We start from the raw sequence: 25,655 nt of genomic DNA, 5'->3' as shown, positions 1-25,655 counted from the left end.
ATTATACATTTTAGACACATTTAGTCTGGTAAATATTGCGTATAGGCGATAACGGATTCATTTCGGATTTTAGAAGTTTGAATTTTGATGATGTGGTGTTTCAATTTTTATTAATGATGTATAATGAAATGTACGTTTAGTGTAAAAGGTTTTGTAACGCACCCATAGGCATCCATTATGATATGATAGGTTATTTATAACACGCTTAATACGCTGAGGTTTCTGAGCGTAGCGCCGGGGATCGAACCTGTGTTGCGCTGCGTCATCTTGCTTCCAAGGTGAGCACTTTGCCCCTAAGCTATCCTCCCGAGGCAAATCTCCCGTTGTCTTGGTGTTCCCTTCCCCAGGAGCGTTGTAGACGAGTGCTGCATCAGTAGGAGAGGACTCTCTTGAGTGAGCGGTGTCTCAGACTATTTTGAGTGCGGCCTCATTAGGTTTGTGTACTCAACCAAGTTACCTCAATATATAATTCCAGACTGCACTTTTTCTGATTTCAAGCACCATTCTTTTGCCTGAGTTTTGCCTCTTTTCTTTCCTGTGCAGGTTTTGCTGTTGGGAGGAAGATTCTACAGGAGCTGAACAAATCTTTAACTTATTTCCGTGAAATTCCGAATGCAGCAGTGCTGTGCGAATCGGCGGAGTGGTGGTGATTGGCAGATCAAGAGTCTATTTTTATTTTAATAAACTATGTGAACATTAACTCTTATTTCTTTTACTTCACCTCCGCTAATGCCCCTTGACAACCCCCATTTACAAAATGTACTGTTTTTCGAGAGGGCATCGCGCAATATTGCAGTTTGCAGTTGGAGTTTTTCGCTTGCTCTAGTCTACATGAATTCTAGAAGATGGAGATTTGAGCATGTTGCAGTACAGCACTGGGACGAGTTTCAGTACAGCACTGGGACGAGTGATTACCAGAGTATCGGGGGCTGGGCTATACCAAAGCTGCCAATCATCGCAAGTTGGCCTGATCCTCCCATCAGTCTCCGATATATGGACTGGCTTGCATCCATCCTCTACTTTCTAGTTAATCTCAGCCCGCTGCTTGCCACTAATGTGCCCGACACTTCTTTGTTTCCACTGATACTTTTTACATTAATATATATATTTTTTTAAACAAAAAAAACACAACAGTTAGACGGAATATATTTTCATGGCCGATGAGGACACTACCAGAACCAGTCACTGTCCATGTCTCTGCCATGGACCTGAACTGATCTCCAGCGTGGCTTTTGCTTTGCGGCCACACAAGTGGTACAATTTGGTGAACTGCCATACAGAGTGCTCTGCAGAGTGACGGAAGAGTGTAAAAAAACAGCAGAAAGAGACCAGAGAAAGAGTACTGCTGTTGGGTTTTATAGAGCACACTGTGAATAGTGGAGAGCAGAAGGGGGGGGGGGTGGAAATAGGGCTCAAGTTTCTCTATCACACTCAATAGGGTAGACATCGCAGTGAAAGGTGTGTGTGTGTGTGTGTGTGTGTATGAATGGGACATTTAGAAAGTGAGCAAATGGAAGCACACGGGGATACTGATATTCCGGGCTTCACACCATGTGGGGAAGCTGGGACTTCTCCTGTAAGCTACTGGACCAGCTCTCGTCGCATCCACCCCTAGCATCAAGTACAGCTTGGAGGTCTATGGGGAAATGCCTGAAGGGTCAGCCTTGTAGGCTAGCGTGCGCTGGTTTTGCAGGCCTTTGATTGACTTGCAGCATTGCACAGCTGGTAGTTTGGTGTTACTCACCATTGTGCTTTAAAATGCACCAATGTTCGCCAAAGCTGTGTCCCAGAGTACTACTGGAGCAGTTTTTGGTATGCAAAGGTAAGACCAGTTTGTCCCCTTCCACTGGAGCAAAACCTGTAGATGGACTCTACAAGGCGATTGGTTAAGGCGGTGTGAGGAGCGGGGCACAAGAGGGAAGCAGAGTTGATAGGTAGCGGGGGCAGGGTTGGAAGAGAGTAGATTGAGAAAGTGATGGCTAGATTACAAGGATGAGCACTTTACTGCGTTAGTGGTCGTGGCCTTAAAGTGTGGAGTCCTTGTCCATGTGTGAGAACATTGTGACCGTGCATAGGGTTTCAAATCGGACTGGTCTGTGGGAGGGGAAGAAAAGAAAAGGGCAAAATTAGAAGCAAATGTGTAATCAATGTACTGTGTATGTATAGTTTCACATTGTAGATTTACTGTGAAAACAGTTTGTACTGCTCTGCCGGAAGATGGATCGGCCGATGGTGCGAAGAGTGAGCACAAGTCCTCCAACAGGAAGCAGCTTTTTCCCATTTTGGCTCAATGTATTGAAATGTTACCTTAAGAAAAGGTCAATGTATTGACCTAAAGGATGCATGACCTTTTCCTGTAGTTTCAACTGTTTATACAGGGTGTTGAGGTGTACTATCAAGTGTTTATTTTTTTTATTTTGTTTTTTTTTTTAATTCCTTTTTTTTTTTGTTTTGTTTAAATTTTACACAATAATCGCATTGCCTCTTGAGTTAATGATGTGTGATGGCTAATCCTCGCCATCGTGAGTAGGGCTTTAGATTCTATTGCATTGCCTCTGAGTGAATGCCGTGTGACGGCTAATCCTCGCCATCGTGAGTAGGGCTTTAGATTCTATTGCATTGCCTCCGAGTGAATGCCGTGTGACAGCTAATCCTCACTATCGTGAGCAGCGGTCTAGTCTATTGGAAGTAGAGGCAAGCATTCTACATTTACTTCTGTATCCAGTACTAAAGGAAAAAATGTACACTTTACAAAAAGAAACCTCCAATGGGATCTGTACAGGAGGAATCATGACCCTAGCCTCTCCAATCAGAAAAGGTCCCAGAGCTTAAAATCATCTGCAGTTAGTCCCTCCTTCTTTAGTGCTCGGAAACAATCTTCTTTCTTTACAAAAAGACAGAATTGGAAACAGATATGTCTCATCATCTGTTCGTCCAATTGGAAACCACGCTCCGAAAAGCCTTTGAAAAGATCTGTTGATTTCATTGAACTGAGTGAACCAGAAACTAGGTGGGTATGATGTGATATTTATAAAGCGCTTAATACCCAGAGGTTTCTAAGCGTGGACCCAGGGATCGAACCTGTGTTGCTCCGTGTCGTCTTGCTTTCAAGGCGAGCACGTTACCCCTGAGCTCATTTCAATTTCTAAATCGGAGTATCTGAGCACAGCAAAATTTGAATTGTTTGCAATGCTTGGAGAAACCCTGAGTGAAGAGTAAATAGTAACATCCCTTATCTCCCATTAGATTGTGGAAAATCTGCCTGAAAACTACACAAGAATAGCCATTGTTTCGGGAAACTATCTGGAATTTCATTCCCTGAGAGCGGTAGTCTTCCCTCTGGGCACTTCTACAAAACTACAAACCGGCATGACTGACCCTTTATTTCAGAAAGAAAGGTTCTCTTCCCTGTAGGCAAAGTAAAAGAAGAGGACTTCGCCCAGATGCCTCCTCAGAGTGGGAACGAAGGGAACTGTTGTGCTGTAGCTCCATGGTGATATAGAATGTGTAAATATTTGGGATTGAAAGGGTTCCAGTGAGGCTGTTAAGTTGAGCGGCTGGGGGTCACTGTGAAGGAATTTGTGTATGGATGAAACTCAAGAAATCCTACCTGAATTGTGTGGATCTGCCCTACGTCAATGGGCACAAGCTACAACTAGTGGGCGACACACAGCATCATTGGTATTGCCCTAATGTTCTCCAATAAAATAGTCTGTTGCACCACAATGAATTATAATTAGCTGTTGGCCGCCTGCGCCCAAGAGGTTGGTCCCGGAATAAGCCAACCAGTGTGATCATAAAGGTGGTACAGCTGGTGTTTTCCGGCGGGAACCAGACATAGAGCGGGGTGTCCAAGCATTCTCTGATCAGTTCTGAGGCACCGCGGGTGGGAGCTGTGTAGGCGAGGTGAGGCTGTGTGGCTGATCTAATTGTGGGTGCTAACCTGTGTGCCCATGCCTAGTGACGATTCGATCCGCTCCTTCTGGAGCACCCCTCCCATGTGATGACATCCTCCATGGCTGAGGAACGTTGGCGTGAGCATGATCCAGACTGCGCGGGCTGTTCATGTGATCATGCTTCGTCTGGTGGCCAGCTTCCTGGAAGGAATGAGTTTTGAACAGTGCTGCAGCTAGATTGTTTTGTGAGTAGTGATGTTTGGCACGACGCCACTGCAAAGCTGTTGGGGAGTTAACTGAATAGAGCGGGCACCCTTTCCATGTGCAGTGGCGATAAGGTCACGTAAGACCAGAAAGTTCGTTTTGATAAAGGTGAAACATACTGTCAAAATGCCCATGCCTGGTGTCCTGGCCCCCCAATTCTTTTCTGCCCTCACCAATCCCTGTGAAAATTAAATGGAGCCAATGGAAGAATGGCTTCATGCGTTAGTTACAGGCAGTTTGTTGTAATACTATATCCGCTGACTGTAAAGTGCCCCTACTTATGCACTTTCTGGGTTATGCGGGCCAGCAGATTTCAAAACTTTACCTAATATAGAGGAAGATTCCAGGGAAATGCCAAATGACTTGGAGGTTGTATTTAGTAAACTGAATGCTTGTTTTAATCCGTGACCGGCACGATATTAGAAAGATCACATTTTGGTGCAGGAAAAAGGGGAAAGTGTGGGGGTATTAGTGCACTTTGACATTTGGCCCTGTCATGCAAATTTGGCAATATGTTGGATGAACACATACAAGACCAATTTGATACATTGCTCTGATAACAAAATTAGCTACAAATTGTGGTTAAAAGATGAGCCTACTGTGGGATGTTTTAACCCACTCATCCAAGCCCTGCAACATCACTGTGCTTAGCTTACAGCGGAAACATCAGAATGCCCACTGGAAAGCATGCTGCTTGCTCAAAACCATCCAAAAATACGCAGTGAAAACCTGAAAATAGGCTGCCATCCACTTTTGCCTATATTAGTGCGCACAGGAGATCAATGCCTTAAACCACCATTGGGCTACACAAACAGTAGCCTGAAACCACTTGGAAATAGCAATACTGATTGCCAAAAGCAACCCACAGCTGTTTGGGAATTCATTTTCTTGATTGTCAAAAATTGCTAAATTCCTGGCTCACAAATCACCTAAAAGATCCAACCTCTTGTTGGGTATTCCACATTATGCTACTGCAAGAATCCACATCAATACAATGTCAGCAAGAATCATATGCTATCAAGCTAAATCCCCTTTTAAAGATACTGATGTAAAGACAGCTGTCAAAATGGGTGTAGTACTGTTACTCGCTTCTGTTGGGTGCTGGTGATTGAAAATTCTGACAGGAGATCTGTGTTGCAGAAGCTAAATATGCCAAGGAAAAGAATTCCATCAAAATGCCATATAGAGTGCTACACAGTGATTTCATGTTACAAGAGACTTGATTTAAAGATATATTGCTTATTTTAAGTTTATAAAATGTATTTTTTCACAAGGAACTTTGTGCAATTGATCAGAAGGTAGCCTGATTTAATTAAAAGTTCAAAAGACTTGCTTCCCTGAGAACCCTTCATACCTGGGGCCTCCCTACCAACAGGACAGGAGATTGCATGGACATGTTAATCGGAGGGAGATTTTCCCTGCAGCCTGGAGGAAAGACAATGGATTCTTTCAGCTGAATAGAATATGCTGAATTGGGTGTAACTGGTCAAACAACTGCTCTGGGAGAGACAGGCCATGTGATGTCTGACTCACCCAGCTCTGTGGGGGCGGACCAGACTGAGATGTGAATTCAATTGAGAGCAAATATGTGTTTAAGGAAAATGCTTCTAAAATATTGTAACAAGCTGAAAAAATGGTACAACTTTGAGATTTTGACAATGGAAAATTCACTCGCTGTTCAAGACTAAGCTGGACGCCGTACGATGTTCTGAGATCAAACCCCGGGATTTATTAATATTGTAGCTAGTGTTGATGCTATAAACATAAAAACGTACAGTAATATGCTCAGAGAGGGTGTGTGTGTCTGTGTAAAATTGGGTGCAGAACCAATCTTGGCAAACCCACCAAAATCGCGAATAAGTTGTCATTTCTGAACCCAAGCACGTAGCAACATGGTACTTGAACAGAGACCTGTCTTAATTCATCTGTGAGGTGTATATGTATTCTCAACAACTTGTGTATCCGGGAAATATGTTTTTCTTCACTAGATTGTATAACACAGCATCACTCTGACACGCTAATCCTTTGTCCAGTCAGGTCACAGGGAATCCTCTAACCTATCAAATCTTTAGGGGGGTTGGGCTGTAGAGTCAGCCTCCACACCCACTCTGAAAACACATAAAGAGACTGCATAGGACAGGCAAGGACACACTAATTTTTCCACTTCAACTGATTCCTGCGCAGCACTCTGCCGGACCAAATCCAGACGATGTCCAGGCTCCAGACTCCTGATAGATCCAGAGACCATACTCTAGAACCTGAAGCAGAGGCCTAATCCACAAGCTGAATCCTCTTCAGCAGGGCTCAGAATCTTTTGCAACCTGAAATTCAACAGCCGGGCTGAGCTGTTCTATTCTAGCCAAGAACCCTGAGTTAGAACCGAGGTCCAGACCCAGAAAGCAGTGCTGTAATCCAAGACCCGTCAAATCCAGATCCTGAGGCCGCAGACCGCCGCGCAGTGCTGAACACAGAACCCAGAGGGCCTGAGACCGTCCGGTGGTGAGTGAAGTTAAACCCTTGACCAGATTTTTGACGTGGCGCATTCCCTTCAAAAACTAGGAGTGAGTATCTAGTCTAGAACTGTGCATAGTCATCTCTTAGTCTAAAGTAATCTTATCCCATCCATTTCAACCTGTCCAGAGCTGCATTTAGAATTTTGTGTCCATCCTGTGATTTCAAATCTGTAAAAGCGCCATCGGTCATTCTGAAATCTTGACTTTATTTCTGAAAATCTACCTTCACAAAAACGTCTATCTTTTGAACCGCACGTCGTAGAAGCAAAAGTTAACTGTCATTTTAAAGCTAAGATCCTAAGCTTTGCAAAATAAATTAACAAACTTCTATAAGTCAGGAAGGAAATCAATTTCCGGAATGGCGACATTGGTAGATATCAAGATAGCGAGAGAGAGCACCTCTTACATAAGCTATTTGTGAGAGGTGAGTGGACTGAGCAGGACCAGAATGTATGGTTGCAGGCAATCCCACAACAGGTCACTGCAAATAGGTTAGATATCTGGAGAGATCAGGGTCCCTTACATGTGGCCCTGAGTGAACTATACATGGCCCCTAAGGCCAAAGATGAGCACAACAAGATTGTCAGGATAGCGGCATATTTATATGGGAGCCATACAGGACAAATGTGCTGAAGGCCAAGATCTGGCAAATAGGCAACTGATGGCATTAGAGAAGGCCCAATCTGACCTGGACTCTTCTGACCAGAGGAGCCAGAAAACAAAAGTAGGCAGTATATCATTAAAATCAAAGAGGACATGGGTATCCTACAACAGGAAAGGGCAGACCAGGATACCAGAATTCTGGCCTTGCAGAAGGAGTATCAAGAAGGTTTGAACTCCCTACTGCAGAGCCAGAAAAAGCTGGAGCAACAACTTAGTCACCCTGCAAAGTCACCTAGATAGAGTGAAGGCAGAGAGCAAAAAATTGATTTTGAAAGACCTGGATACCCAGGCAGAGTTTGATGAGGAGCGCCAGAGAGCTGGTGCCCTTCAAAGGCAGAGGGACGACCTGACGGCACAGAAACAGGCTTCGGGAAAGGGACACCTTAGGCCAGGAAGTCTGCCACTTAAAAAGGTAAATGGAAGAAAAGTACCTGGCCCTCCAGGGACTGGGTGACCTCCAAAAAGAGCATCAAAACCTGTTGGAGCACACCAGGAGGGTGGAAGAAAGGAGCAGGCCAGTAGGGATGGGACTCATGAGGTAACCCTCCTGCAGCAAAGACTGGCCCAGTACTCCAAGACTAACCAGGAAGCACAGAGAGATAATGAGGCTCTCTGCCAGCACAATGATAGGCTCCAGCAACAGGTAGCCATGCAGGAGAGACTGATAGTCTAGTAAGGCCTTGATTGAGGAACTGAAAGCACAAGCTCTTGCATGGCAACAGGGAGCAGGGGCTGATAGAGATGAGGTTCACTGGGAAAGGAAAACACCTGAGCATAACCTCAGGAGCCCTAGTACCAGAGGCCTCCATCTCTCCCAGTCCCTAGGCTCTGCCACCCCCGTGTCCCCTGGCGCACATGAGCCCAGGGCCACGGGGATGGCAGATTACTATCCAGCCAGTAGTATGGGGCTCATAGGCCCGTACCTCCCAGGAACAGACGGGTGGGCATCCGGGTATGGGCACCCAAGTACTGTGAAGTTTAGTGGGGAACCCCAGGAGAGTAGTCCCACTAAGGGCATCCTGAAAAGCTCTGCCTAGTTAGGTCAGTGGGGGGGTACCCATCAAATCTTCAGAGCAAGGAGGAATCCGAAGACTCCTCTGAGCGTCCCAGGGCACAGGAGACTAGGTCCCCACATTCTGCCAGCCATTCCCAGGCTCGCAGAATCTGGGAAAACCTGGAAGATCAGACGCGAACCTCCTGGGAGCAGTGCCTCTGAGTCAGAGAATGAATGGACCAGGATTACCCGAACCAAGAAGGCAAAAAGGGCATTGCTTAAGGACCCCTTAAAACAGATCAAAGCAATAAGGAGCATCATCACTCCTTATCATAAGAACTCCAAGTATTCTGTTTGGGAACACTTGGAGCTCTTTGAGCAAATGATGGAGACTTTCCATTTGAAAGACCGCAGTAGCTGCATTCAGTATGTAAAATGGACGTTCTCCCCAGAATACTCCAGTTTCTTTCCGGGGCTGGAGGACCAAAACCATTCAAGATGGTCCACTTATAGCAAAAACAAAGAGGTGATGGCTGGAGGGTTTAGAATGAATCTTAACCACTGGCATTGCTCTGGGCAACCCCCCAGACCATCGTTCTTCGCCTGCCAAGCCATTACAGAAGGGAAAAGACCATATGCAAATCAGGCTTGGTCCCACCCCAAAAGGGGCAGTCCAGCCCGAACTGCTAGGTCACATCCCTTCTGCACGAGACCACAAGCATCCCCAAACATGTTTCGGCCTTGTTGGGCCTCATCAGTGAGGAGTAGCTTGGGTCTCTAGGCCCAGCAGGCACGGGACCCACGTCTGGGCATACCCGTCCCACTCGGGGTGACAAAGCAAAAACAAAGAGGTGATGGCTGGAGGGTTTAGAATGAATCTTAACCACTGGCATTGCTCTGGGCAACCCCCCAGACCATCGTTCTTCGCCTGCCAAGCCATTACAGAAGGGAAAAGACCATATGCAAATCAGGCTTGGTCCCACCCCAAAAGGGGCAGCCCAGCCCGAACTGCTAGGTCACATCCCTTCTGCACGAGACCACAAGCATCCCCAAACATGTCTCGGCCTTGTTGGGCCTCATCAGTGAGGAGTAGCTTGGGTCTCTAGGCCCAGCAGGCACGGGACCCACGTCTGGGCATACCCGTCCCACTCGGGGTGACAAAGCAAAAACAAAGAGGTGATGGCTGGAGGGTTTAGAATGAATCTTAACCACTGGCATTGCTCTGGGCAACCCCCCAGACCATCGTTCTTCGCCTGCCAAGCCATTACAGAAGGGAAAAGACCATATGCAAATCAGGCTTGGTCCCACCCCAAAAGGGGCAGTCCAGCCCGAACTGCTAGGTCACATCCCTTCTGCACGAGACCACAAGCATCCCCAAACATGTTTCGGCCTTGTTGGGCCTCATCAGTGAGGAGTAGCTTGGGTCTCTAGGCCCAGCAGGCACGGGACCCACGTCTGGGCATACCCGTCCCACTCGGGGTGACAAAGCAAAAACAAAGAGGTGATGGCTGGAGGGTTTAGAATGAATCTTAACCACTGGCATTGCTCTGGGCAACCCCCCAGACCATCGTTCTTCGCCTGCCAAGCCATTACAGAAGGGAAAAGACCATATGCAAATCAGGCTTGGTCCCACCCCAAAAGGGGCAGTCCAGCCCGAACTGCTAGGTCACATCCCTTCTGCACGAGACCACAAGCATCCCCAAACATGTTTCGGCCTTGTTGGGCCTCATCAGTGAGGAGTAGCTTGGGTCTCTAGGCCCAGCAGGCACGGGACCCACGTCTGGGCATACCCGTCCCACTCGGGGTGACAAAGCAAAAACAAAGAGGTGATGGCTGGAGGGTTTAGAATGAATCTTAACCACTGGCATTGCTCTGGGCAACCCCCCAGACCATCGTTCTTCGCCTGCCAAGCCATTACAGAAGGGAAAAGACCATATGCAAATCAGGCTTGGTCCCACCCCAAAAGGGGCAGTCCAGCCCGAACTGCTAGTTCACATCCCTTCTGCACGAGACCACAAGCATCCCCAAACATGTTTCGGCCTTGTTGGGCCTCATCAGTGGGGCCAAGCCTGATTTGCATACGGTCTTTCCCCTTCTGTAATGGCTTGGCAGGCGAAGAACGATGGTCTGGAGGGTTGCCCCGAGCAATGCCAGTGGTTAAGATTCAGTCTAAACCTTCCAGCCATCACCTCTTTGTTTTTGCTTTGTCACCCCGAGTGGGACGGGTATGCCAAGACGTGGGTCCCGTGCCTGCTGGGCCTAGAGACCCAAGCTACTCCTCACTGATGAGCCCCAACAAGGGTGAAACATGTTTGGGGATGCTTGTGGTCTCGTGCAGAAGGGATGTGACCTAGCAGTTCGGGCTGGACTGCCCCTTTTGGGGTGGGGCCAAGCCTGATTTGCATACGGTCTTTCCCCTTCTGTAATGGCTTGGCAGGCGAAGAACGATGGTCTGGAGGGTTGCCCCGAGCAATGCCAGTGGTTAAGATTCAGTCTAAACCTTCCAGCCATCACCTCTTTGTTTTTGCTTTGTCACCCCGAGTGGGACGGGTATGCCCAGACGTGGGTCCCGTGCCTGCTGGGCCTAGAGACCCAAGCTACTCCTCACTGATGAGCCCCAACAAGGGTGAAACATGTTTGGGGATGCTTGTGGTCTCGTGCAGAAGGGATGTGACCTAGCAGTTCGGGCTGGACTGCCCCTTTTGGGGTGGGGCCAAGCCTGATTTGCATACGGTCTTTCCCCTTCTGTAATGGCTTGGCAGGCGAAGAACAATGGTCTGGAGGGTTGCCCCGAGCAATGCCAGTGGTTAAGATTCAGTCTAAACCTTCCAGCCATCACCTCTTTGTTTTTGCTTTGTCACCCCGAGTGGGACGGGTATGCCCAGACGTGGGTCCCGTGCCTGCTGGGCCTAGAGACCCAAGCTACTCCTCACTGATGAGCCCCAACAAGGGTGAAACATGTTTGGGGATGCTTGTGGTCTCGTGCAGAAGGGATGTGACCTAGCAGTTCGGGCTGGACTGCCCCTTTTGGGGTGGGGCCAAGCCTGATTTGCATACGGTCTTTCCCCTTCTGTAATGGCTTGGCAGGCGAAGAACGATGGTCTGGAGGGTTGCCCCGAGCAATGCCAGTGGTTAAGATTCAGTCTAAACCTTCCAGCCATCACCTCTTTGTTTTTGCTTTGTCACCCCGAGTGGGACGGGTATGCCCAGACGTGGGTCCCGTGCCTGCTGGGCCTAGAGACCCAAGCTACTCCTCACTGATGAGCCCCAACAAGGGTGAAACATGTTTGGGGATGCTTGTGGTCTCGTGCAGAAGGGATGTGACCTAGCAGTTCGGGCTGGACTGCCCCTTTTGGGGTGGGGCCAAGCCTGATTTGCATACGGTCTTTCCCCTTCTGTAATGGCTTGGCAGGCGAAGAACGATGGTCTGGAGGGTTGCCCCGAGCAATGCCAGTGGTTAAGATTCAGTCTAAACCTTCCAGCCATCACCTCTTTGTTTTTGCTTTGTCACCCCGAGTGGGACGGGTATGCCCAGACGTGGGTCCCGTGCCTGCTGGGCCTAGAGACCCAAGCTACTCCTCACTGATGAGCCCCAACAAGGGTGAAACATGTTTGGGGATGCTTGTGGTCTCGTGCAGAAGGGATGTGACCTAGCAGTTCGGGCTGGACTGCCCCTTTTGGGGTGGGGCCAAGCCTGATTTGCATACGGTCTTTCCCCTTCTGTAATGGCTTGGCAGGCGAAGAACGATGGTCTGGAGGGTTGCCCCGAGCAATGCCAGTGGTTAAGATTCAGTCTAAACCTTCCAGCCATCACCTCTTTGTTTTTGCTTTGTCACCCCGAGTGGGACGGGTATGTCCAGACGTGGGTCCCGTGCCTGCTGGGCCTAGAGACCCAAGCTACTCCTCACTGATGAGCCCCAACAAGGGTGAAACATGTTTGGGGATGCTTGTGGTCTCGTGCAGAAGGGATGTGACCTAGCAGTTCGGGCTGGACTGCCCCTTTTGGGGTGGGGCCAAGCCTGATTTGCATACGGTCTTTCCCCTTCTGTAATGGCTTGGCAGGCGAAGAACGATGGTCTGGAGGGTTGCCCCGAGCAATGCCAGTGGTTAAGATTCAGTCTAAACCTTCCAGCCATCACCTCTTTGTTTTTGCTTGGTCCACTTATAGGGCAGCCATCTTGAAACACTTTTCTGTTCACCGAAATCCCCAAGAGGCTCGCAAGGCAGCCTACAATTTGCAATGTGGGGAGGATCAGGCCCCACAAGAATTTGTGCAGGAGTTGAAGCTTGCTTTTGCACAGACTACCAAAAGGGTGCACACGGACACTAAAGAATTTGTAAATACGTTCTTCCATGCCTTACCCAAATACATCATGACCCAGCTAGTGAGAGATTTTCATGAGAAAAGATCACTAGACTGGGTCATTGAACAGGCCACCTGAATCTAAGAGTTGCAGAAGCCCATAGAAAATAAAAATAATGCTCAGACGAACCCCAAACCGACCAGCAACCCTGCTGCTGCCAAGGTGGCAGAGGTAAAGGTTGCCCCCATTTTGGATTTGGAGATGGGGTGGGGGGGGGGCTAAAAACCTGCCTGCACAGAATAATTCCAAGCCCAGAAGGCCCTTGGGCCAGTCACAGACAGGGAGTCAAGGTGGTAGTCCCACAAATGGGGTCCCTCACTCCCCTGACTATGTAAATCCCAGTTACAAGGGAAACCGACCCATCCTGGGATATGTGTGGACTCCTCCTGCCCAAAGGGGGGGGATCCAACCAAGCACCTAACCCAGGGAACCTCCCTCCTAACTTCCCCCAGGAAGGGCAGAAATGCACCAAATCCTGGGCAGAACTTTTTCCCCAGGTACCCACAGAACTTCCAACCCCAAAATCATCCATCCTTCTTTCCCCACTTCTCTGAGCCAAGACCACCTAATCCGGGAGAGGGGGGAGGCCAAGGGTGGAGGGGTACCCAAATCTTCCCAACCCGGGGTACTACCAGAGAAGGGATAGCTACCCTTCCCGGGATCAGCCCACGGGAGAAAACGGAACCCCGCATCAGCCTGAGCGGGTTTCACAGTTAGAGCGCCAGGTCCAAAATATGGCACAGGATCTGGGTCGCATGCTGAGGGCGCAGCAGAACCCTCAGATGGGCATGCTGCCGCAGAATGCCCCAAACTCTGGACCTGGTGCTCCAGAACAATGACGGGGGCAGCACCCCGATAACCCACTTGTTCCCAGGGAGGAGGCACAAGGGGAAGGGGGGGTGTAAAGCCTTGGAGGAAGCTTCCTTCCCCACTTGTAAACAGCCCCAGGAAACAAAATCTCCTACACCTGAACGTCTGCCACCCAAGGAGCAGAGAGGAGGTAGGAGAAACAAAGGACCCAAACAGATCCACTTTGAGGAGGAGGTGTAGATCTTCCAATTTGAAGGAGAGGGATCCTCAGAGGATGCTGGGAGAAGAATCTTCTCCGAAGGGTTTAGATAGAAGTGCACACCTATAGTAAGTAAGATTAGTAAAGAGATTCGAGGATTATGTTGTATAAACTTTTAGGTGCGGGGGGGAAAACTGAGGTCATGGCACAAGACCCCGACAATAAACAGTAAACAGAAAGAGGATTCAACTTGGGAACCCTCCCGTCCCCTGCACACTTTCAAATGTTTGGATTAATCCAATACAGTTGTTTAAACTACGTTATATGCATTGTACATACATTTGTTTCTAACACATATGGTCAGACACAGGAGTGTGAGATAAAAAAATATATATCTTTATAGTCAGGCTGTATTATTTTCAGCAAGAATTATAGTTCAGACAAAGATTTATTTACAGTGCATAGAAACAGTATCAATAGATAAAGCTCAAATTGAAGAAAAAATGGAGTCCAAATTGATTAGCGACGCGTTTCGAGGAAGTTCTCCTCTTCTTCATAAGGCCACAATTGGACTCTTAATGTAAAAGGAAAACATAAATTCAGTGAAGAAAATTTTGTAAGCACAATGCATAGACTGTTCATGTCATATTAAATGTATACAGTTAAAAGAATAAATGGCATTAATTGTATTTAGAACATTAATCTGTCCCTAAAAAATAGGGAATTGAAACAATGTAACATGTTCTAATATGCATTGTAATTCATGCAACATTATAAGGTTAACTAGGTTGCCCCTGCTCGAGAGAGGGGCTGAAGGTCTACTGAAGCATCTCTTCCTGCAAAATTAACTGTATAACGTCCATCATATTGTAATTTAATAGAGTAATACCTCTAATGGGATCTATCACGTGGATGGTGAAACATAAGCTAAAGAAAATTAAATATGTAGGTAAAAAAACACTCAGATAGTTCTTAGGCTATATCAATCTAATATGGAAGAAATACAAAAATCGTTACCTCTGTGAGTAGAAAGTGCCGGAAACAGAGAACCGGACGGAGCGGTGAAAATAGATAGACAGTCTTCGTACATCAGTTAGTTCCTTAAAACATAGCTAATTCCCAAAAAGATACCAGAAATCTAAAGAAAACAAAGCCTGATCAATGCCAAGCTCAATGTTCAAACGTAACAGTCATAGGTGTGAGATAAAAAAAATTGAGTAACATACCTAGCCAAAATATGAAGGGCGGAAAATAATCAATACAGCGGCCCACATAAGGATGTAGAGCTTAAGTAATCCGCCGTCACTACAGAGGTGCCTCAGTATGTGGGAATTCTGTCATACGAATAGCCAAGCTGAACAGGAATGAAGTCCTGATTAGTATAATATACCTAGCAATCTGATATGAAGTAATGGAAACATAATATGGTGTTTAATCAAGGCAAAAAATGTAGAGAATTACCGTGGTAAGAATGTGCAAACGGCACAATTCTCAAAGCTGATGTGCAACTGATGTCAAAATTGTGTGGCCGGTCAACAGCTGAAGAATCCGGCAGTAATAGGTCAGTTAGAGTATCAACTAAAGAAAATGTAAGGAAAACAGAAAAAAAAGAATCATGAGACTAAGGAACTATTTCCCTGGTCCCTAGATAGATAAATGCACATGCATTCACGCTTACCTGGAGCATAGGGGGGCAATCCTGAACAGAGTCTGTTCAGCCGAGTGGCTTGTTGTTCACAAACCATGGAGACTACATGTGACCATGGAGATAAATAGAGGACTGAAGTAATAGGTGAAGAAGAAGGACTAAGAAGTACTAGTAATAGGTTACACATGGTCATTAAATGACCTTAGCCAGATAATCTGAACATTATATTCATTTTTTCCGTGCTATTTTTTTCCCTTTTAAGATCCGAGCGTTTCGTTCGATTCAAGACCCTTTGTCATTGCTAATTTCGACTCTATTTCACATGGTACACTATTTTTCTCAACTTTCCTCTCCCCGTTCTACGATGTGCGGACTAGTATTTGTAATGTCCGATTTACATCGCACAATAGGTTTCTGTACTGTATGAATTTTTTCCTTTTAATTTATTTAGTTACGCACCTTTACGCTTCCCGATTTAAGTTACTTCTTGTCATTGAATGCCTAGAGATCTACACCTCCATTACAATATAACCTCGTTCCAAGATGGCCGACCTTGAGGCCCATTTACTTCTTAGTCCTTCTTCTTCACTTATTACTTCAGTCCTCTATTTATCTCCATGGTCACATGTAGTCTCCATGGTTTGTGAACAACAAGCCACTCGGCTGAACAGACTCTGTTCAGGATTGCCCCCCTATGCTCCAGGTAAGCGTGAATGCATGTGCATTTATCTATCTAGGGACCAGGGAAATAGTTCCTTAGTCTCATGATTCTTTTTTTTCTGTTTTCCTTACATTTTCTTTAGTTGATACTCTAACTGACCTATTACTGCCGGATTCTTCAGCTGTTGACCGGCCACACAATTTTGACATCAGTTGCACATCAGCTTTGAGAATTGTGCCGTTTGCACATTCTTACCACGGTAATTCTCTACATTTTTTGCCTTGATTAAACACCATATTATGTTTCCATTACTTCATATCAGATTGCTAGGTATATTATACTAATCAGGACTTCATTCCTGTTCAGCTTGGCTATTCGTATGACAGAATTCCCACATACTGAGGCACCTCTGTAGTGACGGCGGATTACTTAAGCTCTACATCCTTATGTGGGCCGCTGTATTGATTATTTTCCGCCCTTCATATTTTGGCTAGGTATGTTACTCAATTTTTTTTATCTCACACCTATGACTGTTACGTTTGAACATTGAGCTTGGCATTGATCAGGCTTTGTTTTCTTTAGATTTCTGGTATCTTTTTGGGAATTAGCTATGTTTTAAGGAACTAACTGATGTACGAAGACTGTCTATCTATTTTCACCGCTCCGTCCGGTTCTCTGTTTCCGGCACTTTCTACTCACAGAGGTAACGATTTTTGTATTTCTTCCATATTAGATTGATATAGCCTAAGAACTATCTGAGTGTTTTTTTACCTACATATTTAATTTTCTTTAGCTTATGTTTCACCATCCACGTGATAGATCCCATTAGAGGTATTACTCTATTAAATTACAATATGATGGACGTTATACAGTTAATTTTGCAGGAAGAGATGCTTCAGTAGACCTTCAGCCCCTCTCTCGAGCAGGGGCAACCTAGTTAACCTTATAATGTTGCATGAATTACAATGCATATTAGAACATGTTACATTGTTTCAATTCCCTATTTTTTAGGGACAGATTAATGTTCTAAATACAATTAATGCCATTTATTCTTTTAACTGTATACATTTAATATGACATGAACAGTCTATGCATTGTGCTTACAAAATTTTCTTCACTGAATTTATGTTTTCCTTTTACATTAAGAGTCCAATTGTGGCCTTATGAAGAAGAGGAGAACTTCCTCGAAACGCGTCGCTAATCAATTTGGACTCCATTTTTTCTTCAATTTGAGCTTTATCTATTGATACTGTTTCTATGCACTGTAAATAAATCTTTGTCTGAACTATAATTCTTGCTGAAAATAATACAGCCTGACTATAAAGATATATATTTTTTTATCTCACACTCCTGTGTCTGACCATATGTGTTAGAAACAAATGTATGTACAATGCATATAACGTAGTTTAAACAACTGTATTGGATTAATCCAAACATTTGAAAGTGTGCAGGGGACAGAAGAATCTTCTCCTTCAGAGATGGGGGGGGAATTCCTCCCAAAGAAAAATGGGTCCCAAGGGATTCACATCCAGACTGGGTAGATGTGGGGACTGAGCTAGCGCCGCCCATCATCCCATCCCAGAACCAACAGCAAGAAAACCCCCTGGTTCAAACCCATCCTGGAGACTGCCTCCAAAAAGGGAGGGGTGGCCCAGAACCGGAACCAGGGGAACCAAAAACTTCTCCTATTTCTAGTTGCCAACTTTTTCTTTCAGATCCCAAGACTCCCCACAGAATTCTGCCCAAATCCCTTCTCTCTCCATGGCCAAAACCAGAAAATTAGCCCACCAGTTGTCCAAAAATGTGCATTATCTGTGCCCCCTTGCGGAGAAGGAGGGAAGATACTATGCCCCGGTACAAGTACAGGGGCAGGGTACAATTCTGGCACTGGTGGACACTGGATCCCAAACTACCGTTCTGTCCAAAAAGGCCTTTGATGAACTAAATTCAGGAAGGGGGGAGAATTACCAAATTCCTCTCACCTCTCTTCCTGGACAACTTCAGAACTTTGACGGGAAGGAAATTCCCATCGAGGGGACTGCGGATTTGGACATTAAAATTGGGCGACACAAGGTGAAACACCTGGAGTTGTAACTCCAGAGGGCACCCCTTGTTTACTAGGGAATGACCTCCTGAGAAGGTTGTCACCCCTAATAGATTGCGTAAACAAGGTCCTCTGGTCACAGACTAGCCGACCAATGAAGTTCAAACAGAGCGTCAACCATGTTAGTTTAAACGGCACATGCCACATGGTTCAACACAAATCTGACCAAGTAGAATTTCACTTCCACAACAACCAAATCCCAGATGTGACAGTAATAGCAGTAGGACAACAGACTGGTGATGGGGAGGGGTGGGGGGGCCTCTCTATTTCTGAAAATCAACCTTCTCTCCAGTTTAAGGTGGTATTCCACACTGGAAGGAAACACTCTGAAATTCTTTACCAATCCACAATCGGACATTCCCACTCCTATAGTCCAGAAAGATGTGAAATCAGCTCAGAGCCTGGCTGATATTCAGCACATTGGAGAACAGTTGTTCATCCCTGTTCAGTTAAATGAAGGGAAGGACTCTGTTCTCGCCCGAGTGTGTGTGAACAACGTTAAGGGCTTCATCAGCAAAGCCATGTTCCGCCAACTCCCAAAAGATCCAGCCATTCCCACATTCAAACTGATAGACAAATGGGAAATGGATCTGGAAGCACCCAATTCCAAACATCTCCTGCCAAGCAGGTGTATGCTCAAAATCTCCATTGGCAACAAGAGCATAGTCCATAATTGTTGGGTCGTGCGAGACGTCACTGCTGCCTTTTACTTAGGCAGTGACATTCTCAATCGCTTTGCCATTAGTTTGGACCTAATAAACTTCAAAGCTTGGTCCCGATTAGCGGATAATCCCATGGGCTTTGATGACCAAGAGAAAGCATTTAGGTCAGCTTAACTGCTGCCTTATGCACTTGAAATTAAGATTGGAGAGGAAGTAACCATCCCAGAAAGGACCCGACAATTCTCCCAGGGAGTGAAAGTTAAGAGGACAGAAATTGAAAAACTCCTGATGCTTATATTCATCTAAATGCCTCTCTCCAACAGCATGGGTTGGGGGTAAACCCAACACCATTAGTCAATATAGAACATGACACAATTCCAATAGAGGTGGATAACAGCGACTTAAAGAGTATTTCTCTAGCCGCAGGCACCATTATTGGAATGGCGGTTGATGACCGACATTTTTCCATTTAGGAAATGAACTGTTGGGACCAATACCCAAGGACTGTTTTGACAGTGACAGTAATGACAACGCAACACCAGACAGGATCTTTACCCGGCATGGGGGGAATTTCCTGGTGTACACTTCCTGCCCTTATGGTAAGGAAGATGTGACTTGTGACTTCACGAGGGATGAGGTGATTTTCCAGGTCCATGAGGGCTGCCTTTCCCACCTGAAGCCACCAGTCCAAATCAGCACACTGACCAGGGACTTCTCCACCCAGCTGGAGGAGGCTGCTGAGATAGCGAAACCAGAAGTCTTTCCAGGTTTCAGGCAGATGGTTGAAGAGAGAGTCAACCTAGCTGATGCCTGTGTGACTCTGGAGCAGAAGCAAAAGTTGAAACAGGTTTTCTTGGATTTTCAAGATCTTTTTGCGGTGGACTCATATGACTGTGGTCGCACCGACATCCACACAACAATTCCACGGACCCGGGCATGACGGCAGTGTTTGTGAAGCAATATCGCTTGCCTCTCGCATCAATGGAGTCCCTTACTGAAATAATTAAGAACCTTGAGTCCTGCGGGATAATCCGTCCAGTCCACAGCACCTTCAATAATCCGGTGCTGGGGCTATTGAAGCCAAACGGCCAGTGGAGACTCTGCGCTGACCTTGGGGAGCTCAACAAACCGGTCCATACTTTCCGATGGTCTCTTCCCTACATTGACCAAGGCTGGCCCAGATCCAGCGGTCACAGGTATTCACTGCAATAGACCTGACCAATGGATACTGGACTGTGCCTGTCAGTAGGGAGGAACAATACAAGCTGTCTTTTACCTTTGGGGGCAAGCAGTACACATGGACCTGGACTCCCTTCGGATACCTCAACCCTACATAAGGTCCTGCCCGACCTGGGTGAGAGGGGTAACCTGGCTTATGTAGATGATGTCCTCATTAAAAGCTCAACTGTGGAGGAACATATAGCAGAGATCCGTTCTGTTCTGACGCAGTTGAGGGCCACCAGAACAAAACTTTTCTTTCAGAAAGCACAGTGGTGCAGAACCCGTGTTAATTTCTTGGGCCATGAGATTACTCCTCAGAGTCTCTGTCCCCAGGAAAAGAAAGTGGAAGCACTTCAGAAACTGAAAGACCCACAACTCTGCGGGAACTAAGGAGCCTCCTTGGACTGACTAATTACAGCAGAAAGTTCATTGAGGGCTACGCAGAGATCACCAGACCCCTGATTCATCTCTTCAAGGGGGGGGGGTTAAGTGGGAATGGGATCCAGAACAATCCGAGGCAGTAAGATCGCTCAAAAGAAGCCTCTCGCAAGCGCCTTGCCTAGCTTACCCTGTCAGAAACCAGGAGTTCTTCCTGGAGACAGGGTTCTCTAATACATGCTCGACTGCAGTATAATACCAAAAGCATGACCAGGTCAATAAAGTAATCTCCTATGCGAGTAAAACTTTTATCCTCTGTGGAGGAAAAATTCAACGACTGTGAGAAGGCACTCCTGGCAACGGTGTGGGCATTGAAGAATTACCGCCCGTTTATCCAGGGGGAACACATCATATTGTAGACTCCACACCAGCCTCTACAATATCTCCAAAGTGACAGAATCCGGGCCGGAAATGTGAGTAATTCCCGAATTACTTCCTGGATTATGTCAATGCAAGGCTTTCCTGTGGAGGTCAGTATGGCCAAAACAAGAAGAGCCCCCTCGCGCAAGGTCTGGCTGACTTGCATGATTGTGCCAGAGAAAACTGTCTTGAGGACGAAAGTCTAAAAATCAAAGACAACATGGAGGCATACCTTAATTCCCCACACAAAGTCTTTGAAGAAGACAAGTGTGAGGGAATGCCCCCTGTCTATGTGGATGGATGCTCTTACCATGTTGACAACAACGGGGGAAAAAGAACTTGTGGCCGGCGTAAGGGATGCATGGGTGAATGAGTCCCCAGAACCCCCCGCTGGGTACAAGATTGGTCCCCGAAGTAGTCAAGTGGCAGAGTTGATGGCTGTGCATCAAGCCATCCTCACTGCTGTCCAACATCGACTCCACGAACTGGTCATCATCACAGATTTCGGAGTATGTACGGAACGGGTTCGTGGAGCACCTGGTTAATTGGAAAACCAGAGGCATGCTATGTGCTAATAGCAAGTCCTTGAAACATGGGAAGTTAATCCAAAATATTGATGATCTGGTCACCTCAAATGGGATGACCATCTACTGGAAAAAGATCAAGGGTCATTCCAAAGTAGAGGGACCATACCAAACTTGAAATGACTTAGCTGATCAGCTGGCCAAAACCGGGGCCATCCAAGGGGATCTAATAGAGATTGAGTCCCTGTTGGGGGAAATCCAGCTCACTGCTATCACTAGGTCCCAGACAAATGCTCACAATGATCTTTCAACTGCACAATGGAGTAAAGAGACCCCAGATGCTGATTTGATTACGGCTCAAAAGGGGGATCCAATAATTGGTAAGTTTTACCAACACATTGAGAACCCTGAGAACTTTCCCCTGACGGATACCGATTACATTGGGAAAGTGGACCTCAGGGTGTTGATGAAATGTCCAAAAATGTTCTGAATCCAAACGGTTTGTTGGTAAGGAAATCCCAAACTGGCCATGATCAGTGGGTGGTTCCTACCCCATTCCGAAGCCTGATGTTAAGTCACGCCCATGATGCGGCCACAGCCGGTTATAGGGGGTTTCATACAACACTTAAAATCTTGAGAGGTTGCATACTGGCCACACATGGGGCAGGACCACGACCGATACTTGAAGGGGTGTCTTGTGTGTGCACAATTTCAGCCAACATCCCTCACACATTGTGCGCCTCTCCAAAAGAGGGGGATGACACTGCCATGGTCAGATTTGCAAGTCAACTTCATAGGGCCCGTGATTTGCTCCTCTAGGGGAAATAAGTACATGTTGACGGTAACATGCTTATTTACTAAATGGGTGGAATGTCTCCTGGCCCCAAACTGCAAGGCAGAAACAGCAGCTGCCCTGATGATCAATCACATATTTTCGCGTTTATCGACTACCCCAAAGGATTTAGTCAGACAGGGGGAGCCATTTCACCAGGGAAGTAATGACAAAGATGTGGTAGATACTGGGGGTTAAAAGGAAGCTACATATTGCTTACCGGCTAGCCTCTAGTCGAGCAGTAGAACGTTACAACAAAACCATTGTGAGCATCTTAATAAAGTTTGTGGGAGATTCTGGGCCAATTTGGGATATCCGATTACCTCTTGTCCTAATGGCCATCAGATCTACCCCTTCATCTGCAACTAAAATTTCACCATTTGAGCTGATGACTGGATGCAGGATGGTGCTTCCCCAGCATCTGATTTACAGGACCCAAGAGCAGACATTGATCAATGCCTCCACAACTCATGAGTATGTTGAAAATTTAAGAAAACACCTTCAACATGCTTTTGCCTATGCGCAGTGAAATCTAGAAAGATCAGCCGATAGCATGGAGACCCACTATGATTTAAAGACTACCAGGAAAGAATACAATGTAGGAGACTGGATTTATCTATACAATTTCCAAAGGAACCAGGCCAAACAGCGGAAATTTCTGCCTACTTGGAAGGGACCGTTTGAAATTGTAGACAGATCTCACCAGTCGCCTACAAGATCTGCATCCCCAAAGGAAGTTTGGCAGAGGGGGAAAACAAGTGGGTCCATATTAATCAGCTAAAGTGTTGCCATCCCAGACACACTCTGCAGCAACTGGAGGAGTCCTCTGTAATCCCAGAGGAGGCCGCTCCAGATCAATAAAAGCCCAACCCTAAAATATTCCACATATAGGCTATAAAATATAATAAGAATGCAAATGTCTCCTGATTTATAAAATGTATATGCCTGCCACACTAGATTAATAGTGGTGAGGAAATGTCTACGAATATGTTTCTGCCGCTTTGCTTTGTCATCCTAGGAGAGATAAACCATGGAGACTGACCAAGGAGGACGACCCGGGGACCGGGAGCAAAGATCCGAGGGGCTGGGGTATCGCTCAATACTCCCATCAGGACTGGCAAGGAGAACCGATTGATCCACCCCTGATGGAGGAAAAGATGCTGAACTTTGCCATTTTTGAATCAGAAGAAGATGAGGCTAACATCCCAGTCTTGCGAATTCCATTGATGGAAAATCAACACCATCGCAAGAGGGGGGCTTGTGGGATGTTTTAACCCACTCATCCAAGCCCTGCAACATCACTGTGCTTTGCTTACAGCGGAAACATCAGAATGCCCACTGGAAAGCCTGCTGCTCGCTCAAAACCATCTAAAAATGCGCAGTGAAAACCTGAAAAATAGGCTGCCATCCACTTGTAGAGGAGGTCCCAGATATGACCTGCACCCCTGCCCCCCATTGTGAGTACCAGTAAGGTACTCGCCGAGGTACGTGACGTATGTTGCCCCTTATACATAAGGAGATCCGTACCAGTTGAAGCAGTCATAACACGACAACCCTGGGCAGCACGGTACCCCATCAGACAGCCATACCAGCCACTGGCACGAAATGAAGAGTACCTATAGACGGTCCATGAAGAGACCCAAAAAGCCCTAATGGAAGGCCAGTGGAAATGACAAGGGCCTAAACAGATTTGTGAACAAACAAAAGCGGCTATCAAAGACAAGCACGCCAAAGCAAGTAACTACGAAAATAAATGTAATGGACACAGAGAAGAGACAATGTTAAAACGAAAGGAAACGGTGCCATGAGACAAGATGGAAGCAACCGCCCTGTTGAATGTGTGTAAAAAGGCTTGGAACGCAAGAGGCTAAATAAACAATACTGCTTGCAGTGCTTAGTAGAAGAATAGAGCGGCAAGCACCAACCATATAACTACCTCAATACAGCACACTGTACACGTGTGAATCCATTTTGTGAAAGCAGAATTGTACCCAGGCGGCCAGAGGCCTAACAGGCCGAGTTTCTAAAACTAGCAGAGACCAGAGAAGGAGAAGAATTGAAACTTAGCAAAGAGAGGCTCATGCCGGGGAAATCGAGGTCAACCAGAAAAGGGGAGGTGAGCATGAGCTCACTGTACTCCAACTTCGGAGCATACCAGCCCGCCCGTGAAGGTCAAGATAAGAGAGGCCCACGCAGGTGGACAAGTGAATAAAGAATTAAATGCACAAAAAGCTGGAAAACTAAAACAGATTCACGGTGAACCAACACGTGACCAGCCAGGCGCGAAGATGTACCACCGCCTGATGTCATCCAGAGCCCGAGGATGCCATAACTTTTCCTGATAAGAGACTACAGATCCGAGGCCATATCCAGCCAACTAATTGACACATAGCCCTAAAACACTGATTGATGGAAAGGAGGAAGGGGTGAATCTTGGGACACTAGGCACCTGAGTGTCTACCCTGAATGCTGCTAATTAAAGTGGAGATTTATGTTTAGGGCTGTAACTTGCCCAATCATGATGAACCATGTAATCTAGGATCCTATAGATACTGTAACCAATGAGACGTCGTACTTGTAGTGACGTCAATCACATGTGTTGTAGAGGGATGGGCATAGACGCCCACTCGATAAGAGTTACCCAATCCACTTGCTTAACACCTATACTTAAGTTACCCTTCCAAACCAATTATATTTTATGATGGTTTTTCGCAAAATGAGACGTCAGTAATGACGAATTTTACCCATAAAAGAGGCTTTTGTACTGAAGTTCGGGGATGTCGGGGTGAGGCAGGTGTTTGGGATGCTGCTGATTTTCATAAGATGATGTATGTATCATTAAACGGACTTCCCTTTGCCAATTTACTGAGTCCTGATTATGAACCTTGCTAGAGTATGTGAATCCTGCACTCTGTCCTCGCATGGTGCAGCTATCTTGTATTACTAGTTTTCAAGGTTGAGTACTGACCAATGGGCCCGCCAGTAATTTCCTCTCCTCGTCAACACTTGGTAGCGTGAGGATGGTTCCGGCCATCGATTGATAATCGATTAATATAGTTAGAAGACACCTTTAAACCGACGGCACGAAGTAACTGTGGGCCTTCGGTTACATCACGAGTCCTTTCACCATTCCGGCTGAGTAGGCTGAGAAGCTCCCCATGGACAATGATAGTGTAATCATTCCCAAAAAATCTGCAGTGGGTCTGAAGGAACCCGCCTTTCCAAGCATAAACCTTCTCATTCCCACAAGCAGCGGATCGGACGAAAACCTTAAAAGCAGGAAGAGGAAGTTCCAGAGAGGAAAAGAGGCGATCGGTGAGTGAAACAACGAAACTCGTTATCCTGGCAAAGGTCTTATAGGCCTTAGAGTAAGAAGGGGAAAGGTAACGGAGGGTGGCGGAGAAAAAATAAAGTGCTAGAAGCAGAGAGAAACTGTAAATCAAGGGGAGCACCTGAAAGTAAAACGTAAAGGATACCGGGGGGGCACCCAATAGAAAACTGT

At 46.4% G+C, this 25,655-nt stretch overlaps 1 protein-coding gene across 3 annotated transcripts in view; it reads left to right on the top strand.

Annotated features, from left to right (window-relative positions):
* Nucleotides 1-700, top strand: part of COX17 (cytochrome c oxidase copper chaperone COX17) — a 118,227-nt gene extending 117,527 nt beyond the window's left edge. For all 3 annotated transcript variants that reach the window (XM_069635732.1, XM_069635734.1, XM_069635733.1), the window contains exon 4: nt 544-700. The gene's annotated coding sequence lies outside the window, so the exon portion shown is untranslated. The remainder of the gene's footprint in view (nt 1-543) is intronic.
* The last annotated feature ends 24,955 nt before the right edge of the window (nt 701-25,655 follow it).

This window comes from Ambystoma mexicanum, chromosome 7p (genome assembly GCF_040938575.1).
Source record: "Ambystoma mexicanum isolate Mex_15411 chromosome 7p, UKY_AmexF1_1, whole genome shotgun sequence".
Classification (NCBI taxonomy): domain Eukaryota; kingdom Metazoa; phylum Chordata; class Amphibia; order Caudata; family Ambystomatidae; genus Ambystoma; species Ambystoma mexicanum.
The sequence above is the reverse complement of the archived record's forward strand: the minus strand, read 5'-3'. Positions and strand labels throughout refer to the sequence as shown.